This window comes from Canis aureus, chromosome X, assembly GCF_053574225.1.
Source record: "Canis aureus isolate CA01 chromosome X, VMU_Caureus_v.1.0, whole genome shotgun sequence".
Taxonomy (NCBI): domain Eukaryota; kingdom Metazoa; phylum Chordata; class Mammalia; order Carnivora; family Canidae; genus Canis; species Canis aureus.
In genome coordinates, this window is record NC_135649.1 from 3,370,716 (window position 1) to 3,392,355 (window position 21,640).

The following is a 21,640-nucleotide window of genomic DNA, read 5'->3' on the forward strand; positions in this document are numbered from 1 at the left end:
GTTATTGTTTTTCCTGGTTTCTGCTGAACCAGTAATTCAAATACTGAGAAGATTGAGCCTACATGTTAGGAATGAGTTGGGGTGAAGAAAAAACATGCAGGTCAAGAATTTGGATTATAGAAGTCTGTCCACCCATTTATCCCAGTAGGTGCTAAATTGCCAACATTTCTAACACCTGGTTATGATTAGGTTTCCACGAATGAAGTCTTAGACACTCCATGAATCATGACCTTTTAGTCAATATAGCACAAGGGTTTTCAACTTCTTGGAAAGGAATGGTTCACTAGAAGGAACCTTTAAATGCCCATTTAACTAAGTTTTGCTTACCTAATTAAAGTACACCAAAACTTATCTAGTTTTGCCCTTTGAGTGGGGAGGTTGTCCTTTCAGGGATCTTGCAAATAAACTTGCATTTATATGACTGTAACTAGGGATATGGATTCTTTTTTTGGGAAGGGTATGGATTCTTATATGGCTGCTTTAAAATTGTCCAATTCAAACTCTTTAATTATATTTATATTGTCCTAATTACAAAATTTGAAAGGCTTCAGGAAAAATTTCAATGTAACTTAAAATGATTTATTTCTTAAGTTGCTGAAAATTATAGCATCCCAGAAACATGGGCTTATCCATGGTTATAAAATGCTGTTTTTGGTTCGGTGAATGTTTCAAAAATAACAAATAGAAAAGAAAACCATTTATGTATGTACTTTTAAGTATACACACAAGAAGCCCTAAATAAACAAGAAACCCAGAATGGTCCTTAGGCATATAGGAGTTAAACACCAATTCTGACTGAATAACGACTATGAAGATTTCCCCCAACATTTAGAAAAGGTGTTCTCTAATGCAGGGGGATAGTATGCCATGGTCTCAAATATTCTTTTCTGATAAAGGAAACAACTACAGAAAGCTTTTATTTGTTCAAAGTAACTAGTGCTATAGATGCAAAAAACCCCAACAACTCCCCCAATACTACTTCAAAACAAACATATCAAACTTGATTTTCATTAGAATGTTATTTCTTCACTAATAAATAAAAAACAAAGACCCAGATTTTATATATATATACATAAATATATATAAAAAGCAACACAAACAATTACTGAGCTTCATCTTCTGGACAAGAATGACAAGTTAGTCTCTCTTCATAAAACACAATTACAATTTGAGAACATTTCATATTTGCCTCTTTTGCCAGCACCAAGTCTGCCTCATCTGAATCTTTCCATTTCATGAGAAACATTAATTCTCCACTGCTGTCTGTGGCACCAATTATTCGTTCAGGATCAAGACCTCTGGCAAAGCCTCTTGGTTTATTAGCCTTTTCACTTTGGCTGCTAAAGCATCCAGAACCAAATTTGTAGTCAACATTTTTGCTTCTCATAGCATCTCTTTTCTTCTTTGATTTTCTATCATGTGATTTGCTGTCAGATAAAGATTTTCTTTTTGTACCATCTTTTTCTTTACCAACTTTTTGAGAATTAAGAAATGTTTCAGTTAACTCTGGACAGTCTAAATTTTCTTCAGGTTCCCAAGTATAGTCAGCATCTATAAATCCCTTCCACTTCAGGAAATACTCCACTTTCCCATTCACTACACGGTGGTCCAGTAGGTTTTCCACCACAAATTCTTCAGGCTCCGCCTCTTCTACTTTTTTACTCTTTCCATTCTGTTTCTTTCCAATTTTTTTTTGCAATGTAGTTTTATTGGAGGCCATTTTTTATTGCAGACTTGAAGAGCTATTTATTACTCACCGCCTCCAAGGTGCTCCAGGGCCACGGTCTGCGGGGTCTCCTGTCACTATCTGGTTAAAGTCCTCTGGATGCTTTCTATTTTGATTGGACCATTTGCTAATTTACCCAGTTGACTGGAATTGTAAACATGTAGGAACTGCCAATGGAGGCAGAAAGCAACAAAACCTCTCAAGAAGCATTGCTCTTTTGGTTTGCATGTTAGATTATCACTGAGGAACTTGGTTCAGACAAATTTGAGTTAAATAGTTCAGCATATTTGGTCATTTGATACTTGAATGGAAATTTGTACCAGTCCTCAGGGGCAAGAGCTGAGAACATTGCCAGGAAGAATTTATTTAAGACTCTAAATCTATCTTTAAACAGGCATTACACCTCCTGCTCTGTTCTAGAGTTTCCAATTGCATGCAATGTCTGGAAAATTACAGAGTCCAGGAGACCTGGGAGAGTGGCTGAGCATAGCTTCTAGCAGCTGTTTCCTCTGTATTCCATTTCTCTCTGGGAATCCTATAAGACCTTTTGATTCAGAGTTCTATGAAGAAGAGGGCTGCTTTTGTATCTGGAGTCGCTTTTCCCTCTTGGATGGTCCTTCCTTTCCTTATTTTCCCTTTCATATTTACTAAGTGCTTGCTATGAACCAGCCCCTGCTCTGCCTTCATCCTCAATCACGAACACATGAGTTGATTCATCATCCTAAAGCTTAGCTCTGATTTATGCCACTTGCCTATTTAAAAAATCTTCGTGAATTTCTCTGTAGCATCTAACAGAAAGCTCGATCTCTGCCTTGGGCACTAGTCTTGATCTTTGCTTTGTGATCTTGGACTAGAGATTATCTGAGACTTCTCTCTTGGGGCTTGTGTGATTCCGGGCTAGGGGGCCCAGCTTAGGTTCCGACCTCGTTTATTTGTTTACTACTATATCCCTTAGTCAATACAACAGTGTATGATCCGTAGTAGTCACCCAATAAATACTAGTTGAGTGTATAAGACAAAATAAATTGCTTGTCTAATCTACCAAATCATGGCTCCCTGGAAAGATCCAGTTCTATATGTTGTCCCTGATCATTAATCATAAGAAAAGATGCTTAACTTCGTTTACATAAGAAACATGCAAATTAAAATTGCAATTATAGGGGCACCTGGGTGGCTTTGACAATTAAGCATCTGCCTTCATGATCCCAGGGTCCTGAGATGGAGCCCTGGATCAGGCTCCCTGCTTAGCAGGGAGGAGCTTCTCCCTTGCCCTCTGCCCCTCCCCCCCATGCTAGCTCATGCTCTCTCTTTCTCTCTCTCTCTCTCTCTCTCAGATGACTAAATCTTAAAAAAAGAAATAAAATAAAATTACAATTATATTACCTTCAACTGTTGGATTGGGAAAGGTGAAAATGTTTGATAGCATACCGTGTTGGCAAAAGCTTGGGAAAGCAGGCATTATTATATGTGGGAACGTGAACTAATACAACCTCAGAGGGTAATTAGGTAGTATTTAACAAAATTAGAATTGTATTACTCATGTACATATAGCAGTTCTATGTGCAGGATTGTTTTTTTTTTTGTACAAATGTACTAGTTCTTTCACCTTTAAGATCTTCTGAACAACAATTTGATTTTTTTCTCCTGGAATGTTGTGTCATAGCAGGAATGAATGTATCGCATACTGAATTTCTGTCCTTACTCCCAAACACAGTTATTGCACAATCTTCCCTTGTTAATATATGGCAAAGCAACCTTGTGGTTGTTCAGATCTAAAATCTTGTAGTCACTTTTGATTTCTCACTTTCATATATTTATTTAGGGCAGGGGACCTGAGTAGACGGTTTTCCAAGGAAGACATACAGATGGGCAACAGACACATGAAAGATGTTCAACGTCACTAATCATAAGGGAAATGCAAATTGAAAACATTTAAAAAATTTTCCTCTAGTTGTTGTAAGTTTTTATCTAGTTTATAGTCTTGCAAAGTTGATTCTGATATTTTTCGCCAGTTTATTGGTTGCTTTTGTGGAACACAGAGCTATGGAGTGCCCATTCTGCCATTTTCTGTGATAACATTATGTTCATTTTGATAAATTTATTGAATTTTCCTTATTCTTTTTTATTCTTCAGTGCTTGGTTGATTTTCATTTTTTACTTGTATTCTACTTGTGGTTACTTGAAATTTTTCTTTTCATCAATTTTATAAAAAGCAAATACCTGTGTTTATAAAGCTAAGACCTGTGTAATCATGATTCAGCTCAATGATAGAATATTAGCAGCACCCTGAAAGTTCAATGCATGTCCTTTAGAATTCATTTCCCTCTATTTCTTTCATAGGAGAAATAGATATCCTGAGTTTTCTGATTAGAATGTTTTTGTTTTCATTACAGTTTTACCATACATATATGTATCCCTACACAATATTGTATAGTTGTACATATTTTTTGAACATTATATAAGTATAATCACAGTGTATATATTTTATTATATTGGTTCTTGCTGCTTTCTCTCAATGTGAAATTTATGAGATTCATGCATATTTGGTAAAATGAGAGTTCAAGGATTTTGCCCACTTAAAGAATTAGGCTGTTTGCCTTTTTATTCTTGAAGTGTAGGAGTTTGATATAATCTCTATACAATTCCCTTGTCAGATATATATACTTTTTTCCAAGTTCTTTGTAAAAAACTTCTCTTAGTCTTCTTAACAGTATCTTTGGAAAAGAAAAAACCTTTAATTTTAATGAAGTCCAATTCATCACCTTTTCTTTTGTTTAAGATTTTATTTATTTATTCATGAGAGACAGAGAGAGAGGCAGAGACATAGGCAGAGGGAGAAGAAGGCTCCCTGCAAGAAGCCCAATGCGGGACTCGATTCCGGAACCCCGGGATAACGCCCTGAGCCAAATACAGACGCTCAACCGCTGAGCCACCCAGGCATCCTGCATCACCTTTCCTTTTAGATTTGTGGCTGTTGTGTCCTATTTAAAAAATATGTTCCTATTCCAAAGTCACTCAAATTTTTAAGTTTTCTTCTAGAACTTTTATAGTTTTAGCTATTACATTTAAGTCTATGATTGATTTCAAGTTAATGTTTTTATATGCTGAGAAGTATCGGTCACGGCTCTTTTTCTTCATATGGATATTTAGGTATTCCAGTACCATTTTGTTGAAATGATTATTCTTTTTTCACTTTATTGCCTTTTCATTTTGTCTGTATGTCAATTGGCCATGTATGTGTGAGTCTACTTCTACACATTTCACTCTGTTTTTTTTTAAATTTACTTTTTATTGGTGTTCAATTTACCAACATACAGAATAACCAGTGCCCATCACCCATTCACTCCCACCCCCCGCCCTCCTCCCCTTCTACCACCCTTAGTTTGTTTCCCAGAGTTAGCGGTCTTTACGTTTTATTGAACCATATGTTTATATTTATACCAATGCTACACTGTCTTGATTACTGTAGTTTTATAGTAATTCTTTATTTATTTATTTATTTATTTATTTATTTATTTATTTATTTTTTATTTTATATTTTGTAAGATTTTATTTATTCATTCATGAGACACAGAGAGAGAAGCAGAGACATAGACAGAGGGAGAAGCAGGCTCCTCACAGGGAGCCCTATGCAGGACTTGATCCCCAGACCCAGGATCACTCCTGAAGCCAAAGGCAGATGCTAAACTGCTGAGCCACCCAGGCATCCCTATAGTAATTCTTTAAATAATTATAATTATTTTCTTTTTCAAAATTGTTTGGTTATTTTGCATTTCCATATGAATGTTAGAATCAGTTTGTCAGCTTCTACAAAATAGTTTGCTGGGGTTTGATTGGCATTGCATTGAATATATAGATCAATATTAACAATAATAAATTTTTTATCTATGAATGTAGTATATTTCTTCATTTATTTTGGTCTTCTTTGGTTTCTCCCAACAAGGCTTTGTAAATTCTATTTTTCATGTCTTGCATATCTATTGTCAAAATTTTCCATTTTATTTGAACATTTTCTTATGCTATTTGAGAGTATTTAATTTTTCATTTTTGGGATGGTATTTTAATGGTAATTTGAAATTTGTATGTCAATTTCTAAGTGTTTATAGCTAGTACCTAGAAATGAAATTAATTTTATATATGGACCTTATATATTCTCTAAATTTTTTCATAGTTCATATTAGTTCTAGCAGCTTATTTGTGGATTCTCTAAAATTTTCTACACAGATAATCATGTCTCTACACAGATGACCATGTCTTCTGCTAATAAATACAATGTTTAATCTTTTTCTTTTCAAGCCCTATGCTTGTTTTCCTTGTATCTTTTCTTAATGCAGTGGATAGCACCTCCAATACAACTTTAAACAGAAGTCTTACCTTAAAAATGTTATACCACTTTTCATGTCAGAACAATACAGCAGTATGCTTCCATTTTTTCCTCAAGCTTTTGTGTTTTTTTAAATACATTTTATTTAAATTCAATTTGATTTTTGTGCTACTTTTGTTGCACATTTTACTGCTCTATGTTTCAAATGCCATACTCAGTATGTTGTCATTATTTTTTGTTAAAAAATTATATTCCCCCCTTTTTCACTTTTAACTTTTTTTGGCAAGATAACACTGCACAAACTGTTCAGTAACTATAACACAGCTCACACTGCATGCTAAATTCATGTACATTATCAGCAGCAAATTAAAAACAGAAAAAGACATTATTGAGCTATAAATCTTTTTTTTTTTAAAGTAAAAGGAAGAGGGATCCCTGGGTGGCGCAGCGGTTTGGCGCCTGCCTTTGGCCCGGGGCGCGATCCTGGAGACCCGGGATCGAGTCCCACGTCGGGCTCCCGGTGCGTGGAGCCTGCTTCTCCCTCTGCCTGTGTCTCTGCCTCTCTCTCTCTCTCTCTGTGACTATCATAAATAAATAAAAATTAAAAAAAAATAAAGTAAAAGGAAGAACAATATTAGTTAAGTCTGCTCTGAACAGCTGAAGATTTGAAGGAGCTTCTTCACCTGCCATCTTCTTAAGTTTTAATATTTACAAATGCCTAATTTAAAGGTAACAAATCAGCTGGTTGTATCTACGGCATACTATTCTGGTACCACATTAAAAAGCTTTCAGACATTATATGTTCTCATTCATTTGGGGAATATAAATAGTAGTGAAAGGGAATATAAGGGAAGGGAGAAGAAATGTGTGGGAAATATCAGAAAGGGAGACAGAACGTATAGACTGCTAACTCTGGGAAACGAACTAGGGGTGGTAGAAGGGGAGGAGGGCGGGGGGTGGGAGTGAATGGGTGACGGGCACTGGGGGTTATTCTGTATGTTAGTAAATTGAACACCAATAAAAAATAAATTAAAAAAAAAGCTTTCAGAAAGGAAGTTCATGTATATTTTCTTAGTAGCATCTAACAGATATCCAAATACCAAGAATCTTAACTTATGAATTATAGTGTTCTGATACTCAAAAGCAATCTGATAAATTAGTATCGGAATACAATTAAGTGTCTAAGAAAAGAAAAATCCCTTGTCAAAATCAGAATTCACAAACTAAGTTTTCCATTTTGCAGAACTACTTTTAATATTGGGCTTGGATCTATAAGATTATAGTTTTCATCAAATTTGTAAATTTGGCCATTATTTTTTCAAATAATTGCACTCACTTCTCAGTCACCAGTTATGCATATGTTAAGCCACTTGTTGTCCAATAGGTCTCTAATACTCTAATAATTTTAAAAAATATTCTTTCCCTCTGTTTCATTTTGGATAGTTTCTATTGCTATGTTTGAAGCTCTAGCAGGGTTTTTTTTTCTGCAATGCTTAATCTGTTGCTAATTTAATCCAGTGATTTTTCATCCCAGATATTATATTTTTCTCTAAAATTTTAATTTGGATCTTATATCATCTATTTCTTTGCTCATCATGTTCATATTTCCTCTACCTTCTTATATATATGGCATATACTTATAATTGATGTTTTGTCATCTTTGTCTACGAATTCTTTTTGGTTTTTTGTTTTTTTTGTTTTTTTTTTTTTTTTGGTGTCTGATCTTATTTATTTTGTCACTCTTAGAAAATCTCATTTTTGACTGGACTCAGACTTAGAGGTAGAAGCTCTCAGAGAGGACAGCCTCCGTCTCTTGGCAATCTGTTCCTGGCGTTTTTCTTTGGCCTCCTTCGTTCTCTTGGCCAAAAGTTTAGCATATTCTGCAGCCTCTTCCTTATTTTTCTTAGTATGCTGTTTCTTCAAAGCAATACGCCAACGTTTGTATTGGAGGACACGTGGAGTAACAAGACACTGAATCTTGGGTGCTTTGGTTCTAGGTTTCTTACCTTCTTTGTTTAGGGGCTTTCTAACAACATACTGGTGAACACCGTCTTCTTTTGACAGATTAAAAAGCCTTCGGATGCTGCTGGCTCTTTTGGGCCCCAGGCGAGGAGGCACAGTAGTATCAGTGAGTCCAGGAATATCCTTCTCCCCTTTTTTCACAATAACCAAATTGAGAACACTGAGATTGGCATCCACAATGCAACCCTCCCACAGATTTGCGCTTCCTCTCTCCAGTCCTCCTGGGTCAGTAGCAGGAATGCCTCTTTACTCAACAGCAGGCGCACATGGCCATGGGTCAAGACACCCTGCTTCATGGGGAAGCCTTGTTTGTCATTGCCACCACTGATTCGCACCACGTAACCCTTCCATTCCTCGCCCAGAGCATCGGCAGCAACTTCTGTCGCCATAGGCTTCTTATAAAAGGTACGCAGTTTGCACTCATCATCCACTTCAATGAGTTTCTAGCAGCCAGTAGCTGGGAAAGAGATGTTCAGCTTCATCCTGAAGCGGCCTACCGCCTCGGAAGCGCCACGAAAAAGAGCTTTGTTGTTGTTCTTGCTTGTTTTTTAGTTTTTTAATTTAAATTCAATTTATTTAACATATAATGTATTATTAGTTTCAGATGTAGTGTTCAATTATTTATCAGTTGTGTATAATACCCAGTGCTCACCACATCACATGCCCTCCTTAATGCTCATCACTCAATTACTCCATTCCCCTACCCACCTCCCCTCCAGCAACCCCCAGTTTGTTTCCTATAGTTAAGGGTTGTCTACTAATTATATCATGTGTCATTTACAGTTCTTTTTCTGTGGATTGATTTTTCTTACCATTAAGGATTTTAAGTTTTTATTTTTTTAAGTTTTTATTTTAATTACAGTTAGTTAACATACAATGTTGTATTCGTTTTAAGTGTACAATATAGTGATTCAACGCTTCCATACAACACCCTGTTCTCATCAGGACAAGTGCACTCCTTAATCCCCATCACCCATTTAACCCATCACCTACATCCTCCTCTCTGGTAACCATCAGTGTGTTTCTATAATGAAGAGTCTGTTTCTTGGTTTGCCTTTCTCTCTCTTTTTTTTCTCTCTGCTCTTTGTTTTGTTTCTTAAATTCTACATGTGAATGAAATCATATGGTATTGTCTTTCTCTGATTTATTTTGCTTCATGTCATACTCTAGTTCCATCTATGTCATTGTAAATGGCAATATTTTATTCTTTTTTATGGCTGAATGATATTCCACTGATGGACAACACTTGGGCTGCTTCCATCATTTGGCTATTGTAAATAATGCTGATATAAACATACAGGTGGATGTATCCCTTTGAATTAGTGATTTTGTATTCTTTGGGTAAATATCCAGTAGTACAATTGCTGGATCTATTTTTAATTTTTTGAGGGATCGCCATACTGTTTCCCACAGTGGCTGTACCAGTTTGCATTCCCACCAACCATATATGAGGGTTTCTTTTTTCTTCACATCCTTGCCAATACCTGTTGTTTCATGTGTTGTTGATTTTAGCCATTCTGACAGGTGTAAGGTGATATCTCATTGTCTGATAAAGGGCTACCATCCAAAATATATAAAGAACTTATAAAACTCAACACCCAAAAATGAATAATTCAATTAAAAAATGGGCAAAGACATGAACAGATATTTCTCCAAAGAAGACATACAGATGGCCAACAGACACATAAAAAAATGTGTATCATTACTTATCATCAGGGAAATGCAAATCAAAACTACAATGGATCATAGTTTTTATTTTTTGCATGCCAGGTAATTTTTATTGGATGCCAGACATTGTGTTGTAAATTGTGCATTGGATTATTTTTGTATTCCTCTAAATATTCATATATTTTTTTCTGAGACAAAGTTAAGTTACTTATAAAATTTTTGATCTGTTCAAGCCTTGCTTTTCAGTTTTATTAGGCAAGTCCAGAATAGATTTTAGTCTAGAGCTAATTTGTCCCCACTATTAAGGCAATATTCTTTTGAGGTCAACTCTTGATAGATTTATTCCAAACTAGTTTAGTTTTTATGGTATTGTAAATAGTATTTTTTATTTTATTTTATTATTGTTAATGGCTGTTATGTAGAAATACAGAAACCGTGCTACATTTATTTATTCTAATAATTTATAGATTCTTTTGGATTTTATATATATGCATGCTTATGCTGAGAATGGTAGTTTTATTTCTTCCTCTCAAATTGTACTCCTTTCTATTTTTATTGGCTATGACCTCTAGTACAATGCTGATTAAAAGTTGAGCTAGAAAAAAAAAAAGTTGAGCTGGTTATCATCCTGGCTCTCTCCTGATCTTGGAAAATTACTAAGATTATATTAAATATGATATTAGCTATAGATTTATTTGTAGCTACTCTTCATTAGATTAAGGAAATTCCTATCTATTCATAATTTTTAAGACTTTTTTTAAAAAAAGATTTATTTATTTTATTGGAGAGAGTGAGAGAGACAGAGAATGAGAGAGAGCATGAGCAGGGAGGAGAGGGAGAAGCAGGCTCCCCACTGGGGAGCCTGTCGCAGGGCTCCATCCCAGGACCCCAGGATCATGACCTGAGCCAAAGGCAGGTGCTTAACTGGTTGAGCCATTCAGGTGTTCCCCTAATTTTTAAGACTTTAAAAATATCATTGATGGAACACTTTTTATTTAACTATTGAAATGTTACATATTTTTTCTTCTTTATTTTGTTAATGTGATGAATTATATTGATTTAAAAATTTGTAGCCACCTGTGCATTTCTGAAATAGATTTAACTTTCTCATGATGTTTTTAAATCTTCTTTATATATTCCGTTATTCAGCTTGCTAACCTTTTGTTTAGGACTTTTGCTTCTATATTTATGAGTAATAATCACCTCTAATTCTCTTTCCCATACCATTTAAAATTTTTTTTTAAGATTTGTATTTATTTATGAGAGACCGAGAGAGAGAGAGAGAGAGAGACAGAGACAGAGACACAGGCAGGGAGATAAGCAGGCTCCATGCAGGGAGCCCGAAACGGAACTCGATTCCGGGTCTCCAGGATCACGCCCTGGGCTGAAGGCGGCGCTGAACCGCTGAGCCACCCGGGCTGTCCTCCCATACCATTTTTATCAGGTTTTGGTATCAAGGTTATGTTGATCTTATAATATGAGTTGAAATATTACCTTATTTTCTCTTTGCAGAAAGAGGTTACGTAATATTGGCCTTTTTTTTCTATAATTGTTTGATTGAATTCACCAAAGGTATTTTGAACTGAAGCTTTATCTGTGGGGAAGTTTCAATTACAGGGAATTTTAAATCACTATAGGATTAATCAAATAATATACTCCATCTGTTGTCTTTGTCTTGATTGTTATATTATTTTCCTTTCTTAGAGATTTCAGGGAGAATATCCTACTTAGGTCTTGCAAGTCACTAATTTAATCTTTAGCTATCGTTTTCCTCAGTTTTATTTTATGTTGAATTATTAAAACTTTAATAATAAGTATTTTAATTTATTAGAAATCAGGTCAGTACAGTTTCATAGCAGCATGTTCTTGTTTTATTGTTTTTGAATTCCTGTTCCTGTTGACTTTTTTTAAAAGATTATTTACTTATTTATTTATGAGAGACACAGAGAGAGAGGCAGAGACATGGACAGAGGGAGAAGCAGGCTCCTTGCAGGGAGCCTGATATGGGACTTGATCCCCAGAGCCGGGATCACTCCCTGAGCTGAAGGCAGACGCTCAACCGCTGAGCCACCCAGGTGTCCCTCCTGTTGACTTTCTAAGAAGTTATTAAGTAAAATCATTGTAAAGTCTTTCTAAAAAATTATCTCTCTTAGGGAAATTGTTGAATTTGTTCATCTTGTCTTTTGTCTTTGATTGCCATGGTTTTCTTCAAATATCTGGTGATTCTTGATTGCCTATTCATATTCACCAAGGAAGGTCTTGGTTCATGAATACTAGCCGAAATGGATTTATTTTGCAGTTATGAAGGGTACATTGTCTCAGTAAACTTCTTCAGTGAATGGAAGATTGAGTAGTTTTCCCTGTGTATAATTGAGTGGATGTGTTGATAGGCTTCCCTCCAGTGTACTTTGGTATAAAGCTGCTAGGCAAGCCAGAGATTGTCATTACTGTTGTTATTGCCAAAGTAAGGAAGTCTTCATCCTGGTGTAGAATACTTTAGTGTACTTACCTCCTATGCAAAGCCGTATTTCCACATATCCTACCTTTTTTTTTTATTTGAAGCTAACACTTGTAGTCCCAATACACATAATAGAAGTCTATCATGGAATATACTCCATGTTTTCAAAACTTACAACTGACGTTAGAGTCAAAATACTGTATGCAGGTACTCCCTATACATATCTTGGTATTTGTATTGGTGTTGGGAGATGTAGATAATTGTTTCAGCTGTTCTCCAGTATTTTGTCACCATGATGACTTTTCTATGACCTGCTTATGCTTACAGCTTTTGCTTCCTCAAAGCTTGTAATTTCCTCTTATCTCTGCAAGAGTTGCCTCCCTACTCTTCCTATTTCCTATGCTCTGGTTTTACCATCAATATTATACTTGCTTTCTATCTTGTAAAAGTTCTTCAGGGTTTCTTTTTTGTCTAATGATAGTTCCCCTATTTGTATTTTTCATTGTAATATATCATTTTCTTTACATTTTTCTATTATTTCAATGGGCACTTGGAACTCAAAGAGGTAAATAACTGAGCGCAATTCACAGACTCAAGAAAGAAATCCATGTTATCTCTCTAATATTGATCTCCTTTGCATTCCTTTTCCACTGGACTTTTCTTTCTGAGTTACAAGGAGGTAGTAGGTATTTCTTGTTTGTGTGTGTGTGTGTTTCTTTGCTTTATAGAATAATTGTCGCCTAATTTCAAAATGTTGAACTAATTTAATATACTTTTTTTTTTTTTTTTTTTTTTTACAGATAATCTTCTACAGCCCTTGGTGGTTGGGAGAACTTCTAAGATATTATTTCCAAAGTTTTCCTCCTCATGAAACAGAGTTATTAGCTTAAAGCCTTAAGTAAAGCTATTAATATAGGCTGCAGATAAATAGATGTCACATATAGTCTTGACCAAGGAGAATAGGCTAAACTTTTCCAATCACATTGTGTCAGAGGAAGATGGGCCTTTAAAGACCATTCAGACTAACTCCTTCATACATATGTGGGATAAACTGAGTTAAATAAATTGTTCAGGTTCACACAGATAGCTAGAGATAGAACCAAGGGTGAATCTTAGACCTTTTGTGCCTTACACTCTAACATGATGCTTCTTACCATAAAATAATGATAGTAAGCTCTGTTATTTAATGTTATCAGAGTGGTTTAAAGTCCAAATTCAATTTCCTGACTTTCAAATATTCTAGTCATGTGACCACCCCATCTGTTTTTTATTACTTTATCTGCTCTATCTATCTAGATAGATTGTTACTTGCAAACTTATCTTTCTGTATACTTTCCCTTTCTTTTGTGAACATCTTTTCCCCTTTTATCATGGATTATTTAATTTTTAATTAAATTATATATTTAATACTTTAAATAAAATTTAATTAATTAAATTTTAATTAAATTATTAAATATTTAATAAATTAAAGATTTATTTATTTTAGAGAAAGAGAAAGCAAGTGAGTAGGGGAGGGGCAGAGGGAGAGGAGCTTCAAGCAGGCTCCTCACTCATGGCCCCTGATACAGGGCTTAATTCCATGACCCATGAGATCATGACCTGAGCTGAAACCAAAAGCTGGATGCCCAACCAACTGAGCTACCCAAGTGCCCCTTAGTTGTTTATTATGCAGGGACACATTTCCCATGAAGACTTTTCAACCTTTCCCAGTCATCAGCAATGGTTACTATATTTATGTTCCTATAGTACTTCTTCATGTGCTTGTCATGGTGCTTATTTCATGATGCTCTTCAAAACTTGTGAGTTTTAAAATAGATTAGAGATTTTTATTTTATAATGGTTCCTTTGGGTTGACAATAGACCTCTTTCAGCTCCAATCTTGTGCCAAGAAGTGTAGAGGAGTCATATTACTTTATCGTGATATGACAGAAGAAGAGATACAATGTCAGTTTTAGAATTGGACTTAATATTCCCATTAAGGACAGGAGGTTGGGAGACAGAAGTCACTAGAATGGGTTAGACACTAGAGATAACAGAAATAGACCTGCGAAGTTCCCCTGTGGATATGAAGAATTCTCTGGTGAAGCCTTGACACCCTGTTGAATTCTGAGCAGACTTTACCTGAGTAAAACTGTTCGGAGTAGACCTGAGTAGACCATCAAAGACACAAATTTATTTGAGCCTGATAATAATGACTAATTTATTCTTGAAGGGAGATTTGTGATTGGTTCTGTCCAGTAACAAGACTATTCCTATGACATGGTTGTTGAATGTGCCAACAGTGAAAGAAATCCCATGAAGAAGTCTTACTTTCAAAGGCTAGGAGTTATGTTGGGTACTACTCACTGGGAGCTTGGAAGAACTGAGCATATGCAAATAGTTTTGAGAGATCAAAGAACATTGGCAGAACTTTGAGAGACTAAGAGAAATTTGGTCTTAATCTGTTGATGCTATTTTCTTTTAAATCAGATCTCTACCCACTCTGCCATCCAGGGGTGATATTCTAGGTGTAGGTTCAGCCAAACAAAGGGTGATAAATCTCTTAGTATGTAAATTATGCCTTTCATCCTAAATGAGTTGTTTTATACTTGTGTTATTCTCTCTGTTCAAATACAAGCACAGATGGAGCTGATACAGAGCAGATTGCATTTGTCTCAATGTTCCTTTCCTAGCTTTTCTTTTCTACTTTCAAACCCCTGGCTTGGCACAGAATTTGGTTCAGGGAGATGTTATTGACAGGATCGAGTGCATGTTGTAAGTTTCATTTTGTAAGCTGTATTGCTGGAGACATGGCCATGATGGGGGCAAAGTTGCTTTCTAAATATTTTCCTAAAATCTTAGTGACTTATTAAACATTTTTCTCTTTCTGTTGAAGACCAGGTCAGACCATTCATCCCAGTCCCATTAAATGATGGAGAAAAGTTTTTTTTTTTTTTTTTTTATAGCAGTGTGAGAGGCACCTCTAGTTACCAATGACCTTTCCCAAAGTTACAGATGGGCCAAATATTGCAAAGTTTGTATTTTAATTAAACAGTTTAACTTTTTGTTGGACAGCTTTATCATGCTCTCATCAATTCATCTATCTACCTCTCATTATCTGTACTCAATAACCTGCATCACTTCTATTTCTTTGAACTATGTGCACTTCCAATGTTAATCCCTCCACTTGTACAGCACTCCATTAAGTTTCACCTCTCTCTTGCATCACCAACCTTTCCTTTTCTACTGAATTATCTACATCTGTTGACTAACATGCTACAATACCTTCTATCTTAAAAAAAATGAAAAATGACTCCTTGGACTTCACTTTCACCTTCTGATTCCTTAAGTATGTCTTTACTTTTCTTTACAGCAAGTTTTCTCAGAAGAGTTTTCTATGCTTTCTGTTTCCTCTTTCTCTGTCCATTGTCTCATAAATCCATTGCAGTCAGGTTTTCAGCTTCATCACTGCAATGAAATTTCTCTTGTCAAGTTTGCCAAAGAACTTTATCAAATCCAATGGTCAAATCTCATTCTTCTTTGTACCCAATTTTTCAGAAGCATCTGAAACTTTATTTTCCTTTCCTTTTCTTCTTGAAATTCTATCTTCCCCTGGCTTCTGTCACCCCATTCTCTCTTTATTTTCCTGCCTTATTGGCCACCCTCCGTTTCTGTCATTCATTTCCTTTCCTACTTTCCAAATATTGGGGTGTCCCTAGGTTCAGTCCTAAGACCTCTTATCTCGATTTAGTCTCTTCCTAGGTGATCTTCTCAATGACTTTAAGTATGATCTCCATGGTGACAACTCATATCTCCAGGCTTATCACCTTTCCTAACAGGTATATTTCCAACTACTTAGCATTTCCACGGAGAAGCATGTCCCAAATCCAACTCCTAACTGTCTATGTCTCCTAAAACAGAAAACAAAAACCTAACAGCAATAAGCCATCACTATATACACCCTTCATTTTCCCTACCTAGATTATCCTTGAGGTTACCTTTATCAGCTACATAATTTGGAACAGCTGGTATAAAGTTAACAGATGTCAGACAGAAAGCAGAACTACTCAGCTTTCATTTTGTGCCCATATTTTCCAATAAGGAGAAGAGTCATCAAACTGGAAATGATAGATTGAGTCTCAACCAGCAGAGGTACTATTCCACTAGTGAGTGTTTGTTATCATATGTGTAGGTTCTATAGTTACACAATAACTGAAGGAGGGGAACATGTTGCTGGCGTTTAGTAGGCAGGACCTAGATATGCTAAAAGTCCTTCAAATTGCAGGATGGTATATGATAGAGAATTGTTCTACTCCAGATGCTACCAGTGCCCTCATTTCAAAAAAACTAGAGTACATTTTTTAGAGAAAGAATTACATTCTGAGAGAAGATGGAAAACAAATAAATACATAAATTCAGTTCATAACACAGGTGAATTTCATCTTAGAATGCTGAAAGAACTTTATGATATTATATTTGAAGCTTCGTCAATCTCCTTTGTAGAATTATAACCAGCAGATGGGAGCAGATCCAGTTTAGTAGTCAAACAAAAAATAGTCTTAATGTGTTATAGACCCATCTCATTCCTTATCAAACTTGTGTTCCTAAGCCCACTGTAATTCATTTTAGTTTAAATATAGGAATATTTATTGAGCATCTATTGCTTCTTAGCCAATGGTTAATCTTCTGTCCTTATCTTACTTGATCTCTCAGCTGCATAATCTTTGAAGTTCCTTCTAACCGTGGAATGTGAATATTCTGAATTTTGGGCTCTAAATGGTAAAAGCATTACTTGAAGCTTCTTCCAAGAAGAATAGCCTCTTATTGGGCATCAGCAACTTGAAGCATGTCTGTTTGGTTTGGGTAGAGCTATGCCTTGCTGTTGTGAAAGTAGTTATTGAATTATGAAGTTTTATATCCTTTGGGCAGCTGAATTAATAGCATGGGATGATGGGGCATACGTGTGTCCTGCTTTGGTTCTACAGAGAAAAATGGGCACTGCCTTCCCTGGCCAATCTTCCTTTCCAGTGCTTTTTCTATATGATGTACCAGCTTCTGCCATTAGGAAGAAGTGCAGAAGCATGGCTTCCATTACAAACCATTCTCCAATTCCTCCTTAGATGGGGAGGAGGAAAAAGCAGTTATAATATAATGTATGATTAATAACACAATTATAACTGCTTTTCCTTCCTCCCTAACTGGGTATTTGGTGGAGGGGTGGAATTGGAGAATGGTTTATAATAGTGATGCATAGAGCACACAACTTGGCTGCTGGTTTTAGTAAACAAACATACTCTAGTTATAGAGAATCTGACAGGTCATAGGTTTGTGTTGTTTTTCACAAAGACCAGTGACTGTGAGATAAATTGGTCCTAGAGCCTCTCCCAAGTGTCACATACAGTCTCAGTTCTGAAAATTCTCCAGGTAGTTTTACATTTCCTTGGAATTTTGATTCTACGTTTCAGCTGGCTGATTGTTAAGGCCTTAGTAGGTTAATATCTTACCTTCCAACCCTGATAAATCATCTATAATTTTTATGGGTTCTTCAATGTATAAAGATAATGGGATAGTTCTAATGGTGGACACAGCAATGTAACAGACTTGTGAGGACAGAGTTCTTTCTGGGGCATAAAATTAGACTTAGAGCCCATTCTCCCAAGTTTTCACAGACCCTGAGGTTTTTTTTTTTTTTTTTTTTTACTGCTCTATTTTATTTATTTATTTATTTATTTATTTATTTATTTATTTATTTATTTATTATTTTTAGAAACACAGCATGTCCGAGTGTGTGTATTTATAGTACAATTTTTTAATAAATTTATTTTTTATTGGTGTTCAATTTGCCAACATATAGAATAACACCCATTGCTAATCCCATCAAGTGCCCCCCTCATTGCCCGCCACCAAGTCACCCTCACCCCTTCCCACCTCCCCTTCCACCACCCCTAGTTCATTTCCCCGAGTTAGGAGTCTCTCATGTTCTGTCTCCCTTTCTGATATTTCCCACTCATTTTTTCTCCTTTCCCCTTTATTCCCTTTCACCATTTTTTATATTCCCCAAATGAATGAGACCATATAAGGTTTGTCTTTCTCTGATTGACTTATTTCACTCAGCATCATACCCTCCAGTTCCATCCACGTTGAAGCAAATGGAGGGTATTTGTCGTTTCTAATGGCTGAGTAATATTCCATTGTATTCATAAACCACATCTTCTTTATCCATTCATCTTTCGATGGACACCGAGACTCCTTCCACAGTTTGGCTATTGTGGACATTGCTGCTATAAACATCGGGATGCAGGTGTCCCGGCGTTTCATTGCATCTGTATTTTGGGGTAAATCCCCAGCAATGCAATTGCTGGGTCGTAGGGCAGATCTATTTTTAACTCTTTGAGGAACCTCCACACAGTTTTCCAGAGTGGTTGCACCAGTTCACATTCCCACCAACAGTGCAAGAGGTTTTCCATTTTCTCCACATCCTCTCCAACATGTGTTGTTTCCTGCCTTGTTAATTTTCCCCATTCTCACTGGTGTGAGGTGGGATCTCATTGTGGTTTTGATTTGTATTTCCCTGATGTCAAGTGATGCGGAGCATTTTCTCGTGTGCTTGTTGGCCATGTCTATGTCTTCCTCTGTGAGATTTCTCTTCATGTCTTTTGCCCATTTCATGATTGGATTGTTGGTTTCTTTGGTGTTGAGTTTAATAAGTTCTTTATAGATCTTGGAAACTAGCCCTTTATCTGATCGTCATTTGCAAATATCTTCTCCCATTCTGTAGGTTGTATTTCAGTTTTGTTGACTGTATCTTTTGCTGTGCAAAAGCTTCTTATCTTGAAGAAGTCCCAATAATTCATTTTTGCTTTTGTTTCTCTTGCCTTCATGGATGTATCTTGCAAGAAGTTGCCGTGGCCAAGTTCAAAAAGGGTGTTGCCTGTGTTCTCCTCTAGGATTTTGAAGAATTCTTGTCTCACATTTAGATCTTTCATCCATTTTGAGTTTATCTTTGTGTCTGGTGCAAGAGAGTGGTCTAGTTTCATTCTTCTGCATGTGGATGTCCAATTTTCCCAGCACCATTTATTGAAGAGACTGTCTTTTTTCCAGTGGATAGTCTTTCCTCCTTTGTCAAATATTAGGACCATAAAGTTGAGGGTCCACTTCTGGATTCTCTAATCTGTTCCATTGATCTCTGTGTCTTTTTTTGTGCCAGGACCACACTGTCTTGATGACCACAGCTTTGTAGTACAACCTGAAATCTGGCATTGTGATGCCCCCAGCTAAGGTTTTCTTTTTTAATATTCCCCTGGCTATTCAGGAGACCCTGAGGTTTATATAGTGATGAGGAGCAGTTCCTTAAGGAAGCTGATGGTGGAGGAGCAGGAGGCCAACTTTTTGGATATGGCAATTGCTGCTAAAGGAGATCTGAAGCAAATGTACACAATTAAAATTGAAGCACCATAATAATGATAGCTACCACTTATATGCAGCCTACTACATGCTGAGTATTACTCTAAGTACCCCTCCCATATTAATGCCTTTAAGGTATGTGGCAGGTTAGGTCTTATTCCCCATTTTACAGTTCAGAAGCTGAGGTACAGAAGCATCCAATAACTTTCACAAGATCACAGAATTAGAAATGATAGAACTGGGATTTTAACATAGCCACCTCTGGCTCCATAGTCTAGGCAATTTATTACTTGTTAATTTCTGCTTCCTCCTCCCACACTTCTCTTTGAGACTAGAACATTGTCTTTTTTTTAAAAAAATATTTTAGGTATTTATGCATGAGAGACACACAGAGAGAGGCAGAGACACAGGCAGGGGGAGAAGCAGGCTCCCTGTAGGGAGCCTGATGTGGGACTTGATTCCAGGACCCCAGAATCATGACCTGAGCCAAAGGCAGACACTCAACCACTGAGCCCCCCAGGTGCCTCCACATTGTCCTTTAAGCTTTAACTCTAGTAACTGCCTTTAGTAGCTGCATAACTTTGGGAAATCACTTTACTTCTCTATGTCTCCATTTTCTTGAGAGCAAAATGAGACCTTTTTGACAGGGCTGGTGTAAAGTTTATAGGAGTTCATGTATGTCAAAGCATACTTCAGAGCACTTAATAGGTGTTTTGTGTTAACATAATCTGAATTTAATCATCTAATTTTGCCTGATTTACTCGAGGGACTCTGGAACTTCCAGGTACATCAGAATCATCTGGTGTGTTATAAAGATGCAGAGTTGTGGGTTTCATCCCAACACTGACTCAGTAGTCTTTTGCAGCACACAGGAATTTTTATTTTGCAAGAGGTTCTGCTATACATAATTTTGGAACTACATTTTGAGAAGCATTGTATATGATAAAATGTCCTTTCCCTCCATACCTGCCCTGTTACTCTCTCTAAATATATTTAAATATAGGTATATGGATACTTCATTTGGGTAGTGTTCTATCTGTATTTGGCATGGGACTACAGCCTTTATGTAAGAGTAGAATACCATCTGTGAGGTCATTCACCAGGGAGAGAGAGGAGTATGATTTAGCCTAGAAGCCAGAAAGCCAGATCTGAGTGAATATAGGGGAATCAATTTCTTGTGTGTCTGTCTCTCTTTCTCTTTCTCTGTCTCTCTCTCTCTCCATTCAATGGATGTTATTAGCTTGTCCAGGGGGAATCTTTGGGTGGTAGGTTGATGTAAAAAAGAAAACACAATAGTCATAAGGTAAAGAAGGAATCAAGGCAAGGTGCTGCAAGATTGTGTCAGTTCTTTAGATCAAGACAGTGGATGGAGTCGGTGGGGACTTTTTGTGTTTTGTACTGTTTATGTTTGTTTTTAAAAATTCCTCTTTTTTTCAGATGATTATTCCATTTTATTTTTTATTTTATTTTGTTTTTTTATTGGAGTTCAATTTGCCAACATATAGCATAACACCCAATGTTCATCCCATCCAGTGCCCCCCTCAGTGCCCGTCACCCAGTCACCCCAACCCCCTGCCCACCTCCCTTTCCACCACCCCTTGTTCATTTCCTAGAGTTAGGAGTCTCTCATGGTCTGCCACCCTCACTGATATTTCCCACTCATTTTCTCTCCTTTCCCCTTTATTCCCTTTCACTATTTTTTATATTCCCCGAATGAATGAGACCATAGAATGTTTGTCCTTCTCCGATTGACTTACTTCACTCAGCATAATACCCCTTAATATTTAAAACAGGGTTTTTTTTTCTTTGAAAAAAATTCTGATCTTTCTTAGTTATGTTAAGGGGAAACTAAGTGATAGGATTCTGGGGGGCCAAAGTGTTAAATTGCACCCTTGAAGAAAAAGTGAGAGTCAGGGTGATGTAGAGTTAGTACTTATTAGGTATCTTCAACTTGAAATTCAATTTCTAGTATTAAACTTTTGTCTGTGTTTGATTTTACCACAGTAAGTACATGAGTCAACTTAATCCTACTAAAGATATGTTTAAGCAGCATCCATTC

The 21,640-nt window shown here is 36.3% G+C and overlaps 2 pseudogenes; both read right to left on the minus strand.

Annotated features, from left to right (window-relative positions):
- Positions 1–689: 689 nt before the first annotated feature.
- Positions 690–1,741, minus strand: LOC144307856 (chromobox protein homolog 3 pseudogene; annotated as a pseudogene).
- Positions 1,742–7,774: 6,033 nt separating this feature from the next.
- Positions 7,775–8,589, minus strand: LOC144308980 (small ribosomal subunit protein eS6 pseudogene; annotated as a pseudogene).
- Positions 8,590–21,640: the final 13,051 nt, after the last annotated feature.